Source organism: Lissotriton helveticus, chromosome 2_1 (assembly GCF_964261635.1).
Source record: "Lissotriton helveticus chromosome 2_1, aLisHel1.1, whole genome shotgun sequence".
NCBI classification, from domain to species: Eukaryota; Metazoa; Chordata; class Amphibia; order Caudata; family Salamandridae; genus Lissotriton; species Lissotriton helveticus.
Window position 1 is genome coordinate 1,139,531,743 of NC_136059.1, and position 18,151 is coordinate 1,139,549,893.

The window sequence follows — 18,151 nt, forward strand, 5'->3', positions numbered from 1 at the left end:
CCAGAATTCTCCCTGGCCCACATTCCGGAAACCGCCTCTGTCTCACCACACTTAAGGAGGATGTTCTCACTACAATCCACACCCACATGCGCCATGGGCTGCCTGTGAGTGATGTCAGCAACGTGGTACTAGGTAAATATGATGACAAGAACAAGGATATAAAATGACTGTCTGTGTTGCACACCCATTGTGATTAATGAAGTTGTCCAAAGTTTATATAAATATATAGTCAGTCAGAGGCTCATTTGTTTCCCTCTGTATGTTGCACCACAAGTCCCGGAATCCTTTGTATTAGAAATGGCAAATCCCATTCCCACTATTGAAAACATGGTTCCAGTACTGTTGCTGTATATACCTAACACTGTTAAGGAGCATTGAACAAAGTGCCCCTTACACTTATCCAGACGCGGCCGGATCAGTCAAGAAGGTTGGGGGGAGGGGTAGCTCGTGCAGAGGAAAATCTACAGACAACGGAATAGGGAAATAAAAAATCAACCACTCAAAAAATAACTCACCCTGTGCTTGCTGCATCACCGAGTAGAAGTGAGAGAATCCTTTTTCTGAGACATTTCTTTCCACTTTTCCGTTGTCTATTTCCCACCATCCCCCGCCATTACACCCCTAATGCCCCACTGCTCCTACCTGCACCAGCCGCGGCAGTGTTTCACAATACTGTTAGCATGCACAAGATATGAGGAGGTGTCAGACAAGTTACACATCTACATTTTCGATTTGGTAATTTTTCTCTCTTCTCACCTATTGACACATCCAGCCAGATTACAGACGACCACAGTTGCAGATGTCCCTACATCTTCTGGGAGGAAACAACATCATCCCAAGCAAGTCATACCACCCTCACTAATGGGAAGTGAAACTGGTCAGGAGATTGTCAAAATGCATACATTGTCAGCTGACAGCAGAGAGACTAATAGGGCATGAATCTCAAAGAGTAACCAGAGATGAAAACCTAACTTTAAAACTATTAGAATAGTTAAAGGATATTTACCTTTAGCAAATGACATTTGTGAATAACAAAAGACAAAAAATAAGATATCTAGGCTTGTCATCCCTTTGTGATTTGGGAACATTACATGTATTCCATCAACAGTTCCAGAACTGTGAACTCAATCCTGGAATTGAGTGACACAAGTCAAAAAGGAGTCTCCACTGGATGGTAATTGTTTTTGTAGCCAAATCTAGAAATCCAATGTTAACAAATATAACAATGATGAACAAGAAGTGAGATTCAATTAACAGTAGTATTGAGAATGCGTCCAGTGTCCAAAATATAATGTTTTTGTCAATACATGAAATTATACAGTCAACCCAGCTGCTCATATTTGTTAACATCGTATGGCATGTTTTTTGGCCATAAACAAAACACGATAATGGACCTTACCTGTTGTGGTGTCAATTTGACAGACGTTGTTTCTAGGCAGTGGTGCCATTATAAGTTGAATGTGGGATCACTTATGATATATATTGCCACACACTTCTGCAACGTTAGTGCTTGTCTCATCCTTTGTGCCTGAGTTTGAGTGCATCACATGTGGCAACTAAAATGTAAAGTTGAAAACACACTTATCATTGTAAGTCCAATGATGTTGTCCCAGATTCCAGTACCCCCTGTTACTTCTTCTACAAGATTGGCTGTGACAACGAGTCAGGGACCACACACTGGGCAGGTGTGAGCCATGGTAAGCAAACCCAAGATTATTGTACCTGAATGCTCATGAAATGAGCCTTTAACCTCTGCTGTATGTTGTTTATGTTCTACAACACTGTTGTCCTGCATCACATCATGCCTACATGTGGCCTTTAACCACTTACCAGATCACACCATGGTGGCTTGTGAAAGGATGTCACAAAATGTATGCCAAGTGAGTGCAGAATGGACATAAAATAGTATATAGAGTCATATGAAGTGTACTAGACACAACTGGATTGTAATTCAATGATATAAAATCTCACTTGCAAAATATCAAAGGACAAATCCTATTGAAATTGGTGTGGATGAGGGTCGCACTGATGCTAGTTGCATACTTTTTTGATGGATGTATGGGCTGCTAGGGTGAAACTTGAGAAAGTGAAATTTTCAAATCTCTTGGCTGAAAAGCACAACACAAATCCAGTGTATGCAGCAACCATCAAAGCTTCTCAATGTACCCACACTGTGGGATCCTAGTCAATTATTACATTCTGATTGCCTCCTCTTCTATTGTATTCACTTATATATGTGAATGTACAACATATGAGGTTAGGATGTCTTCTGTACAAAACATCATCTGTTGTCGGCTAAGTACTACCATGATGTGGTAAATGGATTATGGGAACAGAGGACACTCAAAGGATGGGCATAACAAATGTGTGATCTCTCAGTCCAAAATTAGCTTTGTGACTTCATGTGCAGGTAAGCACAAAAGAGCCACACAATTTACCTGAATATTGCACATCTCACATATGAACACTGCAATGCAATGTTTGATCTGATGTGCAAATATGAAACTGGTCAGCCTGGTGATGTACACTCCTTTAAACTTGTCAACAGACAACTTCATACTCATGAGGCATGATGGACTTAACGGTGAAGGTATAATGAATGTAATGCGGAGGTGTCCTGATAATTTTTCCCCTTCCTTCAAATATCAGTAACCTTCTCATACATGATTGTCTGTTGATGTGTCATCTCATTGATGTCAGTGCTGTGTGAAGGTAACAACTGACAACTGCTGAATGTGAGCAGGTTCCCACATGTGTAGTCCATGAGGTAAACATGCTGCACATTGGCCAGAAATATCATTTCAATAGTAATTGAGAATGACACATACATCTTAGCCCATACCTACCATCTGGTGTACTGAAATATGGATATGTATGTCTCATCACAGCTGCTGACAGGATGACACCAGTGCAGCGTACCACACCATCCCAGAGAATGCAAGACGTCTTGGATGCAGCAGTGAAAACCTCTTGCACCTTTCCATCAGGTAAGTGTGGCATGAAGTGTTTCCCTATCATAAATTCCAAAACCACGACAAAGGTCCAAATACCCTTCTGCATAGAACCTGAAATCAGCGTTTACAAAGTTACATACATATCATTTCATTTGTAATAAGTGTCACATGTGCCTATTTGTAAATTATTAATGCAAATCATTGAGTATGGTGTCACTTCCTTCTCCAGCTGCTGGATTGGGGACTGCTTCATCAACTACACCTATGAGGAGCCAGGTTCAGTAGCTGACATCAGGGGGATTGCAAAGGGACAAAAAGCTGTGGCTAGAGCTGGTTAGTTTGCCTGTGCATTGAACATCTCCGTTCAAAATCCTTAGTGCCTTGGTGTGAGCTGTCACATGTAGGGGTACCCAAACCAGGTCACATGTGCTTCTTCTGTTGATGCAAAGTATAGTAGAACCAACCCTTGTGTTGCACCACATCTTATACTAGGTCAATTACTTAACCTGTTGCAACCTCTGTGTTCCAGGTGATGATGACGATGAGGAGGATGGACCTTCCACCGGTGTTGGTCGACCGGCAATCAAAGGGGAAAATCCACTGGTCCTGCAGGCAGTAATGTCAGCTGCAAGTACTGCGCAAGAGGAAGAGGATGAAGTTCCTGAGGAGGATGAAGAATTTGAGGATGATGAAGATTATCTGTCCATCCTCTCAGAGGATGAATATTTAGATTCCATGGGCAGATAATTTCCTAAATCTGCCAAACTTGGCAAGGCCTCATACCCTCCACCCAGCAAAGTGCCTCAGCCTCAACAAAGAAAGATTGCCTATCTTCAGCATAGAGCTAACCAGCCACAGCGCACATGCACCCCAACACATACATCACTACCTCACAGCACTCACATCCAGTACAGACATGGTGGTTCCCCTATAATCTCCTCCCTATACAAGGCATCCCAGGCATTCTCTCCATCATCTGAGAGAAGTACCAACCCTGTTGTGGGGCAGGTATCCCCTGGGCACCATTCTCCTGTTTACAGGCTTCCACCTGCCACCCCCCTCCTGCTGTTGGATCTGGCGGTCTCGTCCATGGGCGACCCCTGCAGAGAGGGCCTGCACCTGGCTATGGTGGCCAGTGGGAGCAGGACGTCTTCCAACAGCAGGCAGCTGTGAGGTAGGACATTCGTGCCATAGGGGCTACCCTGTAAGACATGTCTCAGGCCCTGCAGGACATGCGCCAAATCCTTCAGGAGGTGGAGCGACTGACCCATGTTTTGGACAGGATAGATAGATCTTGGCAAGACATGTCCAAGAATGTCAGAGACATGATATCCATCCCAAGGAAAAAGAGTGCAAGACACCATACTTGGCCATGAAGATGATGAAGGGCATGCTGAAAGTGATCCAAAGTCTCCCTTCATTGTCAACGCAGGGAGGGGAGCCATCACATCTGCCTGCAGCACATCACACCCACACACCTGTACCACAAACTGAACAGGACCACAGCAAGGGGCACACCCACCATTGCCCCCTATCCAGGCACTGCCCCCACCTGCACATCTACCACCACACCCTGAACAGGCACTCCCCCAACCTGCACATCCACCACCACCCCCTGAACATGCACTACCACCACCTGCACAACCACACTGTCCACGTACAAACATCAACTGAACAGACACCATCTGGCCCTGCACATGAACTTCACCCTGTATAGGCACATGCACCACACCAACCTGCATCTCGGCGACAACCCAGACATAATCCCTCACAGCGATCCTAACCTCCAAGTTTGCAAAGTCGCAAGCACGCTCCCATTGATCACTTCCAAACATTTTTGACCAGTGTGAAAATGTGTAAATAAAACAAAAATCTCATCACAAGTCAAGGCTATGTTGCGTATTATGTCCTAATAGGCAATTGTTTTCCAATTGTGGTGGCCAAGAGATGTGAGGATGTATGTGTGTGCATGACACATGTACAAGTGTAACCCATTATTGCAACAAGCTCTCATGTGCAGAGCAGATGACTCCCAAAATATATGTCCATATGTTGTACAAGACATTCACAATTAAGTTTAACAAGATAAAGACAATATGATTCAAAATAAGATTTGATGTAAAAATAGTGTCCATTTGGAAGGGAGAAAGGAAAACAAATGCTATTCTTACTACAGAAGGAGAAGGGAACTTGGATTGCGGTGGGGCAACATAAATATAACACGTCAGGGAGCGTCAGGGGAACCAGTGTATTTACAAGGGGCAAGGTAAATAATTGTCCAAATTAGAAAATTCTTTCCAACAGGTCAAGTGTCCTGGTCAGCCTCTATTTGCACAATGTCCAGATTCTCTAAGTCCAATGCGGGCTCCTGGCCGGCCGGTGCAGGCACCACACGTGGTTGGGACAGATGAGGAATACAGGGGAAGTTCTCACAAGACGTATGTTTGACATAGGGGTTTGCAGGGGAGAGACCATGGCGTGGAGAAGGAGGGCAGGCCAGAGAGGCCACAGTAGAGGTAAGTGTTTTTTTTGTTCTTTTAATCTTTTTCAAATTGTTTTATTAGGGGGGAGGCGGGGAGCCTATTTTTAGCAGGGGGCTGGCTAACACCGCTCTGCTGGGGAGTCGTAGTTTTGCCTAAACTACGCGTTCTCAGCAGAGCATGAGTATGCAAAACTCCGCACACTCCGCTGGCGGAGCAGAGTTTTATGCCCGCCCTTAGTCATCTCCTGATTTGAGTCAGACATGGACATCTCACTTGAACTTTGGTGGCTTACACATCTGTACTGACCAACCCTCAACTGCGGCATTCTTGTGATCTGTGTGTCCTGTCACTGCTATATGGGCAGGTTCCAAACCCTTCTACAAAATGAGATCAGAGAGAGTCCAGATGGTATTGGAATGGGCCTGTGATATGGAGTCTCTGCACTTTTACTTCCGAACAAATGTCATCTGGTGTGTAGTATTGTATGAGACAACATAAATGCAGATTGGCGGGTCACACATCCAAATAGGGTCTGGGCTCCTATGTTTGGTAAGTTGTGAGTCTAACCTATTGATATTCTCTCACAAAAGCTGACAATCCAGTGCCACATATTGGTTTCAAAGACTGATCAGGTTGTGCTGTGCACTGGTGAACATTGGTGGCGAGTTGTTACAGCTAAGCTGCCCGCAGGACCCTCTTGTACAGTGGCGAGAGGCGGGGACAATGCACATGGTGCTGGGAAGACTGGCCCAGTAGCTCCTCTGCCTTGTGCCAGGCCCAGCGTTGTAGGTCCTCCCAGTGCTTGCAGCATGCCCTGGCCTTCCTGGTGTATACGCCCACTGCACTGCAGCACTCACCAATGTTGGCCCATAGTGTGGCCCATGCTGAATTGCTCAGCTGGTCCTCTGGCCCCCCATATAACTGAGGATATTTGTTAAGCACCCCCTCAGCTAAGATGTCTAATTCCCTTTCAGAGAAAGGGGGTGCTTTTCCCTCCTAACCCTCATGCCATTTGGAGGGAAATTAGGTTGAAATGAGCAGCAGGATGGCAGAGGATCTGATCTGTAAGAGAGGATGACAAAATGACTGTCAATAACTTCCTGTGATGTATTTCCTGTCTTCCACTTCCTGTATGTCATTTCCTGTATGTAAGAATGGGTTTGGTTCATTTTCTGAGCTTCCAGCTTGAATATTTAAACTCCAGTTGCGGAACGTGGGGTCCGCATACGAGGTGTATGCTCTGCAACCGGAGAGCACGCAGTTGTGCCGGACGTCGCACAAATGGACCGGAACCCATTCTTTCATACAGGTAATGACATACAGGAAGTTTAAAATAGGAAATACATTACAGCCATTTTGTGTTCAATCTGATCCATCCATCATCACAGATCAAATCCTCTGCCATCCTGTTGTTCTGTAGTGGGGAAACCTGAAATGACAGAGTAAAGAAAAACATAGACAAAAGGTAGAACAGACCATTTAATGAGATTTAGGCTGGGACATGGGTGGGGACTGGCACTACATCACACCACAGTTTAGTTTTCTCCTCCTTTGTATTATGGTACATGTAGTCCATATTTAGTGCTCAACACAAGAGTTGTCTGTTGTGTTATGGAAAATTTGGGGGAAGCAGTGCTGTTTATCCCAGACACATAGTGCCAGATTCACCCAGAACATCATCACTCACATTGTGGGCCCATAATTTGTGGGGGGGTTAAATCTGTTGGGAGCAAAAACTCTAACAATGCAATAGTTAGGCCCTTTTGTGATTCAGACACCCATTCTCAAAAGGTCCGGGAAGGTCTCTCAGAAAATATACATTTTATCTTCTGAGTTAATAGATTCCTTAGGGACATCCACTACACTGATTGCTGACATGAGCACATTACCTGATGCATGGTTAATCCTTTGACTCCTGTCAACAGCTGTGGTTTACATACAGTTAGTGTGGCTTGCAAAGTAGTCTCATGAAGGAATTTTTGGACAGAGTCTAAATTATTCAACTTTCATCATTGACAACAGACTGCAAACCACATTTTGTCCATGATACAACAGGTTGCTCATGTGAAAAACATGGCAACCAGCTGATCATGGACTTGCATACTCTGACCTCTGTTATGTTCAATGGCCGGGTTGCCCAAATTCAGAGCTAGCCAAGGTACAAGAGGTATGTGTAAGCCATGCGTTAAAGCTATATGGTGCAAAACACAACAGGCTAATATGATCTTGCACACAACTTCAGGAGAGTACATCAGCACACCCCCTGTATGGTCAAGACATCTGAATCGCGACTTCAACAGATCAAAAGTGCCCTCTATGATGGCTCAAGTCGTATGTGTGCCCTATTGTACCTATGTCTGTAAGGTGTGAAGAGTTGTGGGTAGAGTGCATAACCAGCATTGCCTGAGGAGGCAAGAAAGGGCAATTGGTTACATATCCCTCTTTAATTTACCCAGAACATGATCTATACTTTGATACATGTAGTGTCTGTTGAGACAGTGTATGTTGCTTGATGATTCTTATTGTACAATGGTTGTTAATGTAAGGTGTCATTTATAGATTTTATTTACACATATCCCTCATTTTTAGTGCTTGGTACTTACTCAGTAGCCACATGTTGCCAAATTCTCCCACAGCTATCCGCCAGGCAAGAGGTGACATGCGGAATACAAAGCTGTCATGGGTACTGCCTGGAACACTGCATTCACATCAATGAATCTCTCACTGGCATTTCTGACACCCTGCACATTGATGGAACGCCATGGGTTTCTTTTGCAGAATATGTCTGCAATGCGGCGGGTGACTGAAGGGCCACATGGGTACAATCACTTGCACCTAGCACACGTGGGAAGTGAGAAATGAGAAAGAAATCCCTAGCTGCCCTTTGTCTCATGTCCAGTGTATGGGGCATTCTTATGTGGAGGTAGGCTCTTGAATAGATGCAGCTCAGTACCTGATGAAAGTACCGTGACTGGCTTGCCTGAGAGATGCCCACAAGGTCACTGGAGACCCTTTGGAAAGACATGCCGAGCAGAAAGTATCTTGAGATATGCTGGTATGGCCTGGATGCAGCAGGTCACAGAGCCAAGTGCTTGCTCCCACTCACATACCATCTCTCCAAGATGACTTCTGGAGGGAAACTGTATCTGGCCCTGACATCTTGGCTGGATATCCCAAATAGGTTTATCCTTTGTCTGAATATCCTCTCTACTCTCCTACTCCTTCTTCTCCTCCCCAAGTCTTCTTGCCGCATGGCAAGGGGCAGAGCAAAAAACACATTCAGCGACATGTTGAAAGAGTTGGGTGTGTTTGCTTTGCTTTCATATGTGCTGCAGGGCTGGGATTGACTGTTGAGCTGCAGTGTTTCAGCTGGAGCATGGTGGGGGATGGTAGACACTTAGACAGGTGTTTAACATTGACGAAAATGATCATCCAGCACAAATGCGGGTATTCCGCCCGGAAGCGGAGATTCTGGCCCGGGTGCGGGTGTAGAAATTCCACCCCGGGTGCGGAAATTTCGGCCAGAGTGCGGACATCAAGATAGGAGTAGTAAGGGATTTCTGTGAATACTAAAATTCGGAAGTGCCTTCTGTGAATACCAAAAGATGTAAATTTAGAATTTTGTCTCAGATTAGTTTTGTGAATCTGGTCCTAAGGCATTACAAAAGTGCAATTTCTGAATACCACAAAGAAATAAACATACTCAAAAGTGTGTTACCTCTGTGAATCAGGCACTTTATTTTCTTTCTTTTATTTTGTAATTGAGAGCTTGTTGTTATAGTCCCCGCAGTCAGGCAGGCAACTTCCAAGTGCCTTTGAACACATAGGACCTGATTCACAAAGGTTACTTACACTTTTGAGCAATTTACAGTTTTGAGTAGGTTTACTACTGTTTAGCGATCCCCAATTTCCTCTAAAAGTGTAACCCATAAGTCTCCACCAAATTGAAGAGCTTTGGGGCTATACACTTTTGAGTAATTTGCAATTTTGAGTAAGTTTACTACATAAAATCTGATTGTAAATTTACTCCACAAGTGTATCTTTGTGAATCAGGCCTTATGTACTAAATCTGTGATGAAAGGATGCCTCCGATCTCTCCTCAACTCTTTGAGTAGATGCAGATGAGCAGTCAAGGTTTAACTCAAGGTGGTGGTGTAGTGAGGGTAAACGCACTGAGGAAGGCAATTATCACAAGTCCAGCAATCTGTCAGATTGAATCTAACACTTCAACTTATGCACAATTATCACAAGTGCACTGATAAAGAGAATGTCCAGCCAGAGTTGTGAGAACATAGCACTTCAATATTATCTCTAAAATGTATGTCAGACCCTTTTGCCTGTTTTGCTGCTACTCTTAACGACTTCTCACCTTGTGACCGGGATTGTTGTGTGAGAGAGACCTCGCCGGACCAGCTTCGCTGGTCCCGCAGCGCCGCATTCTAAGTGCGTGCATCATCCAGTGAGGAGCTGTGACCTCGGGGCGTGTGGAGCTGACAGCAGGGCTGCGAGCTAGGGAGCAGGGACTCAACCTACCAGGAGTCCCTGCGAGCCCTCGCCACACCTGGGCTGCTCTCCCTGCTGGCCCCGCCCACCCGCCCATAATCTTTCCCTCTCTATTTTAAAAGGAGTTCTGGGGACCGCTGCACGGGAGCGCGCGGGAGCGCGCCCGGGAGAAGCCCGGGACAAGGGCGGGGCCGTCTGTGGCCTTCCGGGGACGCCCGAGGACGGGACGGGCCACCCCGCTAACACTTACAACTGAGGCTCGAAGGTAGGACCCTAACACCATGGCATCAAATTGCGATAACTCTAGTTCTGTGGGGACCAGCAAAAGAACACTAGACAATTACTTCACTAGGGCCTCCGTGGACTTGGACAAGGATGACTCACTATCCGAGCGTAGGATTGAACGTCGCCGCTCTATTGAGTCCTTGAAAAATAGACCCTTGATTGATCTGGCATCTACACCTATCCTGTGGGTCACTACCACTGACACACTTAATGAAGATCCGTTGTCTCTGGACAAATTTCCCCTACTACTTAGAAGTACTCCACCGCCCACCAGTCCCCTATCTATTGTCTCTCCATCCAATGTTTTGCCTTCATGTGTTCCCAGTCCAGGTCCAAATGTAGATAATGCATCTTGTCTTCCTCCTAGGGAGTTGCCCAAAAGGCTGGGCAGGCCACCCAATACGTCCAAAGCTCTCGGACCACCTCCAACTAAAAAGAGGAGGGGGTTAGGTGCTCCCCAAAGGGGCAAGCTTAGCCATTCCGAGTTTGGCAAGTCACTAAAAATCAAGACTACTGGCGCTACTGTAACCAAGGCCCCAGTACCAATTGACATAGTGTCTATAGTAGTACCAACCCTAGACTCAAATGTTACACTGCCTGATAACAATGAAGGGAGGGGAATCGGGGCTGTTTCCGCTCCATGTCAAGAAATTCCTCCCTTTACTGATATTGAGCGGAACACTGTTGAGCAGCTGCTTAGGTCCTTTATGCTTCCCATACTGGATATTTTAAAGAGGGTGGAGCACCACCTAGGTAATCTGGAGGCATTGTTTGCTGACAAGGATAGGACAAGCCTTCCTATGACCACTCTAAGGTCTACTATCCTGTCGACAACTCTACCCCAGATTCCAATCGTCCCTGCTCCTATCCTGGCTGTTCCAAACGGTTCTAATAGTGGCAATAATGGAGCCACTAAACCCCCTGACAGCAATATATCGAGATCTGTAGACCCTCCCAAGAGCTCTGCTAAGGCTAATACTGTAACTAGCAAGCCCCCTAGCAACATTCAGCAGAAAAACTTGGTTCCTCAACAGGCTCAGGCTTCTGTGGTAACAGCGGTAAAATCTATAGCCCAGGTTGCAAGTGAATCCCAGAAGGGTGGTGTAAATCCCAGTACTAAGAGCCAGCAACTGGGAAGGGGGAGGCTGAGGTTGCCCACTAATGACAAACTACAGGGTCATAACGTTGAACTACCCCCCGAGGCTCTACCTTTTGTAGTCGTACTCACAGGTGTCCCCCTCCTAGAAGCAGGCAAAAAGGAGGGCCACCCCCAACTTAAAAATAAGATTCTCCATTGGCTAGGACAAAACAGACCACTCCCATATTATATTGACGGGGAGATAGTCCATGTCAGGCGCCTGCCCTGGTTGGGCAGCAGGGAAAAAAATATAGAGGGAGACATTGTTGTTATTAATTTTAGGAACCCAGAGGCAGTTAGATGTATACTAACAGGGTCCTCTGGGAACCTGAATACTGCTTTAACCCCACACGATCTAACCTATTTCTATCCAAGATCGTATGTGACTCCTGCCCTTTTCCCTGGGGGGTTAGCTGACCCCCACTGTAACAGGAATGTGCATATGCCCTCCCACGATAGCTATACGAGCCACTTCCCCAGGCCCCTGTCTACCAGGAATACCTTGGGGTGGAACACAGTCCCTGCTAGTGGCCGCAGTATGCCTCCCGGGGGGCTAGACTACCTGCATGGGAGCAGGAACATGGAGCACCTGATCCCTTTTACCCCATTAGAAACTTTCAACAGATATGGTGTCCTTTCTTGCTTTGATGGTTGCGACTGACTTCCCGCTCTTGCTATTCCTTCTATATCTGGCCCAAGTGTGGGTGGAGGGGAGCTGGCTAGGGAGGACTCTCTGAGCGGGACATGGTTCTCACCCATACCCTCTCAATTCAGCACTCCCCCCTCTAGCACACAAGAGGCCAACTGCCCCATATCTAGCCACGATACCTCCAAGGGACAGATGAGCCCTGAAGTGGGTGACCCAACTGTAGAGTCTGCTACACCTTCCAATCAGTTAACTGACCAACTGACTTGCAAAAACAGAAATTTAGCACTCCTATCATGGAATGTGGCGGGCTTGGCTGCAAAACTAGACAGCTCCGATTGGTGTGACTTTGTGGATAACCATGGCATCTGTATATTCCAAGAAACATGGGCCATGACTATCCATCACAGATTGGGATTTGCTACTTATGCTGAGCTTGCAACTAAGGGACCTAGAGGTAGACCATCTGGTGGTTTGACTATATGGGTGGGTGTCCACCTTGGGTTTACGGTTAAAAGGATTAACACCAATAACCGTGATATACTATGCATTCTCTTAACTCGCCCAAACTCACCCAAAATAGCAATTATCAACATCTACCTACGCCCTGTCCAGGGGGGAGGGGCTTCACAGACTCTAGAGTCCTTAACCGTTTTATTGAACAGCTTCTCAAGCGAGACCAAGGTGTTAATATTAGGGGGGAGACTTCAACTGCCATTATGAGCCACTTGGGGGGGCTTTTCAGATAACAACAGATGAAGATGACGCTTGCCGGATCCCACCCCCCAATGTCTACCAAACCAAATCTTGGACTCCTATGGTCATGCAGCTCACCTCACTGACGTACATATTCTCGCTCAGAGCCTGTAATGGTCGCTTCCCGGGGGATAGCCCAGGAAGGAGTACCTATAATGGAATGGGCCACTCATCAATAATAGATTACCTCATGGCTAGCTCGTACCTATGGCCACTGATCCGACAATTTCATGTACATGATCGCTCGGAAAGTGACCACAACCCCTTGGTAGCAGACTTGGATTTGCCACTTTCCGTTGGGGCGTATCAAGAGGATGATATGGTCTCTAGTAACATCAGGATCATACAGGGTGGTAAAAGAATCCGATGGGCCTCTATTAAGGCTTCGCCAGATAATCTGGCCTCATTGTATAAAAGTGTCACTCCTCAGCTTGAGCGGCTGATAGCACTGCACGAGAGCGTCCTAAATCATGATAAAGGCGCTAAAACCTTAGTTATTCATAAAGAACTCATAACGGCCCTGGCGGGTAGCTTTTATAAACCATCAAACCAGTCCCAACGACAGTTACGGGACACTAATCCCTGGTATAATCAGTCTTGTAGGAGGGCGAAAACCACTCTAGTTTCCGCTCTCAAACTAGGCAATAGAACCTCCATTTTGACTGCAAGGAATGCCTATAAGAATCTCCTCTCTAATGCAAAGTCCGAATGGGAAACAGAGAGATGGTTTGCTATTAAACAGGCATTAACTGCGAAAGATGCCCGAACCTTTTGGAATTTGGTTCACACTGGGAAGCCAGAGGGCAAGGCAAAGATCGATCCTAACATTGCAGAGGAAGCCTGGTGTGCCTATTTTAGTGATCTTTATTCTAGTCCTGCTTCCCAAAACAAAGTCTTATCAAGCCCGTCCTTGAGATTGGCCTCCGGTTGCCACCCTCCCTCCTTTACCCTGTTGGAAGTCACACTAGCGGTACAAGCATTGAAATGTAATAAGGCTCCAGGGCTGGATAAGATCCCTGGTGATCTTTTTAGAGATGAGCCGAAGATCTGGGTTCCCTACTTAACCGTCATACTTAACGCTATCATTGACGGCCAACAAGTTCCAAGTACCTGGCTGGGGGCCGAAATCATCCCGATCTATAAAAAGGGCTCTCCGCTGGCCCCGTCAAACTACAGGCCAATTAGCCTTATCGACGTTACCCAAAAAATCTATGCCAGACTGCTTTTACAACGCTTGCAGGATTGGATTAGTGAGAATAAGATCCTTTCCCACCTGCAAGCAGGGTTCAGAGCTAAAACATCAACTATCGACCAATTACTACGGCTCCAGGTACTTTACTGGAAGCATGTGGTCTTGGAAGGGGGCAGCCTCTACCTTACATTTGTGGACCTCAAATCCGCCTTTGATATGGTGGATAGGAATCAACTGTGGAGCATATTAACCACAATGGGGATTCCTTCCTACTTGTGTTACCAATTTAAAAGACTCCACAAAGGAACCTTTGCGAAGGTACGATATGGCAAATTTGGCCAGCTGACACGAGCTTTTCCAATCGAGAAGGGAGTTAGGCAGGGATGCGTACTTGCCCCTACCCTATTTTCTCTTTTCCTAAATGGCCTTGTTGATGACTTGACTAGTGTAAATAATATTGACGCACCCAATTAAGCTGGCGGTAAATTTCCTGCACTTATGTTTGCGGACGACACCCTGCTGCTCTCAAAAACACCAATGGGGATGCAGCGGGTGTTAGACCAATTCACCGAATTCTGTAAGAAAAGGAATTTGGTGATTAATATAGACAAAACAAAGTACATGGTGTTTAATGCCAGCACAACCAATTGCCCTCGCCCGAAAATGGATGGACGAGCCTTGGAAAGGGTAAATAATTTCACCTACCTAGGTCTGACATTAAATGATAAAATGGGCTGGGATACCCAAATGTCAAAGGCTAACCTAGGGCTTTCTCAGTCCGCGGGGGGGATCCTTAAAGTGCAGAAATCCTGTGTGCATAAAATAGTGAGTGCACCGTTGGAAATATACAAGGTTCAAGCCAGATCTTCTACTCTCTATGGGGCGGAACTCTGGGGGCACCGACCAGCGAGTGAGATTAGCATAACTGAGAACAACTTCATTAGACAGTTGCTCTCTCTACCAAAAAATACTCCACTAATTCCACTGAGGCTGGACTTAAACCTGAGGCCAATTGCAGAAGCAATTGCCTCACGCCCGCTTCTCTACTGGCGTAGACTGTGGAGTGTCCCGGAGCTTGAGTGCTATAGAGAAGAACTGAAGATTGTGATGGCATGTCCGGGTGTAGGGAGGATAAAGTGGCTATCATTTATAAGGGGGCAGGCGTCCAGGATTGGCATGGAAAATCTCTGGTCCAATCCGGAGGTCGCGTGCCAAGTCATCTCGAGGCGAACCCTGGCAGAGACCATTAAATATCATAACTTACAAGAAGCTCTCCGATCAGCCAGGCCCTCTAGTCTCACTGATAGCTTTCTAGATTCCAAGAATGTCTATAGCTTCGAGAAGGAACTAGACACTATAGAACCGGTTCTAGCAAAGAAACTGTATCTACAGTTCAGATACGGTACACTACCCCTGCACTCTCACACAGATAAATGGAAAATGGGTCCAGCTCGCCCTTGCCCAGGTTGTGAGGATCCAAATGAGTCTCTAATGCACGTGATTTTGTTCTGTCCTGCTTATTCCGCTAGCAGAAAGAAATGGATTATACAGCTATGTGTGAACCTAGGAGTTAGGAACTACTTAGAGTTTTTTAGAACATTAAAATATGACACTAATGCACTTATAGTTACAGCTATTGCTAAATTTTTGTTTTCCATGTGGTTAACTAGACGGAGAATGATTCGGTAGCAACAAGGTATCCTGATTGTAGTTAGATAACTCGTCTCAGGAAAACTTGGGCTTCCACTGTCTTCAAATTTTTTTAATCTGTGCATACATAAATTATTGTTTTAGTATTTTAATTGTTACTGCATAAACTATATGTTAACCTATTGACTGTATATATGAAATGAGATGTAACTTGTGTATTAGCTTATTGCTTCAAATTTTTTTTCCTTGTTGTACTTTTATGGTTCATAAACAACCGAAATAAAGTTTAAAAATGAATGTATGTCAGACAGAACCTTTAACCTCCAAGAAGGCTGATTTCTTGTGATGCTTGTGACAGCTCCATTACATGGCTGCACACTGTTCATGGGAGCATGTACAGGGCCCGAATTGGTGGTCTAATATCTGTAGGGATCATGGCTATGGCTGACATAAGGCCCACTGACTAGGAATTGATGCTGGTTCTCTACAAAGCTCTGTGCTTCCAGGCAGGCAAGATGTTGGCTGTACCCAGGCGGACTAATTCCTTCCGACTGGGATCAACAAGTGCAAGTGTGGCACATGAGAAAATTGAGGAGTGGCACTGGTGGGTGTGGCATTGATCCATGTCAGAATCAGGGATGACTCCTGAGACTGTGGTAGTGCCACAACATGGGGGGGAGAACCCTGCATAAGATGAAGTGTTAGATTCAATCTGACAGATTGCTGGACTCCCAGCTGTCCTAAAGTAATGATCAGTCCAAAGGCTAATGCTTGGTAAGAGGTTGTGGTGGACTATTAATAACTCTGATGAGTGCCCAGAAGGAAAATAAAAAGAGACATGCAAAGAATAAAAATTACTTTTTTATCCCCAAAATCAGTAGGCACCAAGGACATTTGTGAGGAGGGCTTGGGTCCCCATGAAGTTTCAGGACTCCATTTCACTGAAGGGAAAGCCCTGGTTCCATTGGAAGGTTCTTCATAGTGCATTGAAAACGACAAAGGATATGATGGATTCCATCAAAGACCACATTACTATCTCTAAAAAAAAGTGCAGAGTTTGGACTGCCAGCTAGCAGCAGTAGAAAAGTAAATTGAAGTAGTTTTGTCAGGGTGTTACCAGGACAATGTATTGTCAGAAAAATGTTTTCATGTTGTTATTATTTTTGAGTCTGTGCTATGTTCTGGTTCAGTTGAGATGTCATCAGTGATGTCATAAGTGATATCACTGACCATGTAATGAGTGGTGTAATAGGTTAGGTCATAAGCAGTGCAGTGCGGGGCATAAGTTATAGTTAGCCCAGGTAATTATAACTGCTGTATTTCACTGGTTTTATATGAGTGAAATATGAACCTAACTATATCATCCCTGTAACCTTTGCTTTTTTCAGTGAATTTCTATGAGATATTATCACTATTTCCTAACTATAATGTCTCTGTAGTCTTGGTTATTTCCAATGAATTTCTATGTTTTAATGTTATTTCCTAACTATAACGTCCCTGTAACATTTGTTTTTTAGGGAATTTCTACATTTAAAATGTGTTTGATTTCCTAACTGTAACCTGTATCCTTTGGGAGTGGTTGTGTGAATGGCTGTATAGGTCAGTGAGTATGTGTGTGAGTGGCGTTATGCGTCGGTGAGTGGATGTATAAGTGGCTGTATGGGTCTGTGAGTGGTGTGTGAGTAGTTGGGTCAGTGATTCAGTATGTGAATGGCTGTTAGTGGGTGCATGAGTAGCTGTGTGGGTATGTGGCCGGTTTTGTGAGTGGCTGTATTGCTCTGTGAGTGGGTGTGTAATTGGCTGTATGGGTCTGTAAATGGGTGCCAGAAGGCTTTTGATGCCGAGAGGCCTCCATGTGCACGGCACCCATGCTCAAGGCACCCGACTTCTCCAAGGAATTTGTCGTGCAGACTGACGCTTTAGAGCATGGTGTAGGAGCGGTGCTCTCACAGATGAACGAAGAGGGCCTAGACCAACCTGTAGTCTTCCTTAGCAGGAGACTGCTTCCTAGGGAACAGAGGTGGAGTGCCATAGAAAGGGAAGCTTTCGTTGTGGTCTGGGCACTGAAGAAGCTGAGGCCCTACCTGTTTGGGACTCACTTCCGGGTTCAGACAGACCACAGGCCCCTCAGGTGATTAATGCAAATAAGCAGTTCGAATCCAAAACTGCTGAGGTGGTCCATATCCCTACAGGTAATGGACTTTACGGTGGAACACCGTCCTGGCACAGAACACTCCAATGCAGATGGTCTGTCCAGGTTCTTCTGCCGTAGTGAAGAGAACTCCCAGGAGGTTGGATAGTTCTCCCTAGTTTTAGCTGGAGGGGACATGTGTTAAACTTGGCCTCTTTTGGTGTGTTTCCCCTGAGTTTTTGCTTTCTTCCCTCCCGGTTTGACTCTGTTTTTGCTGGCGTAGTGTTCCTGCGCACTTTTCACACTGCTGATCAGTGGTAAAGTGCAAGTGCTCCTGTGGTAAATTATGTTGTGGGTTGGTGTTTCCATGATTAGCTGTTTGGTTTTCTTGTCAGCCCATAGTAAAGTGCACT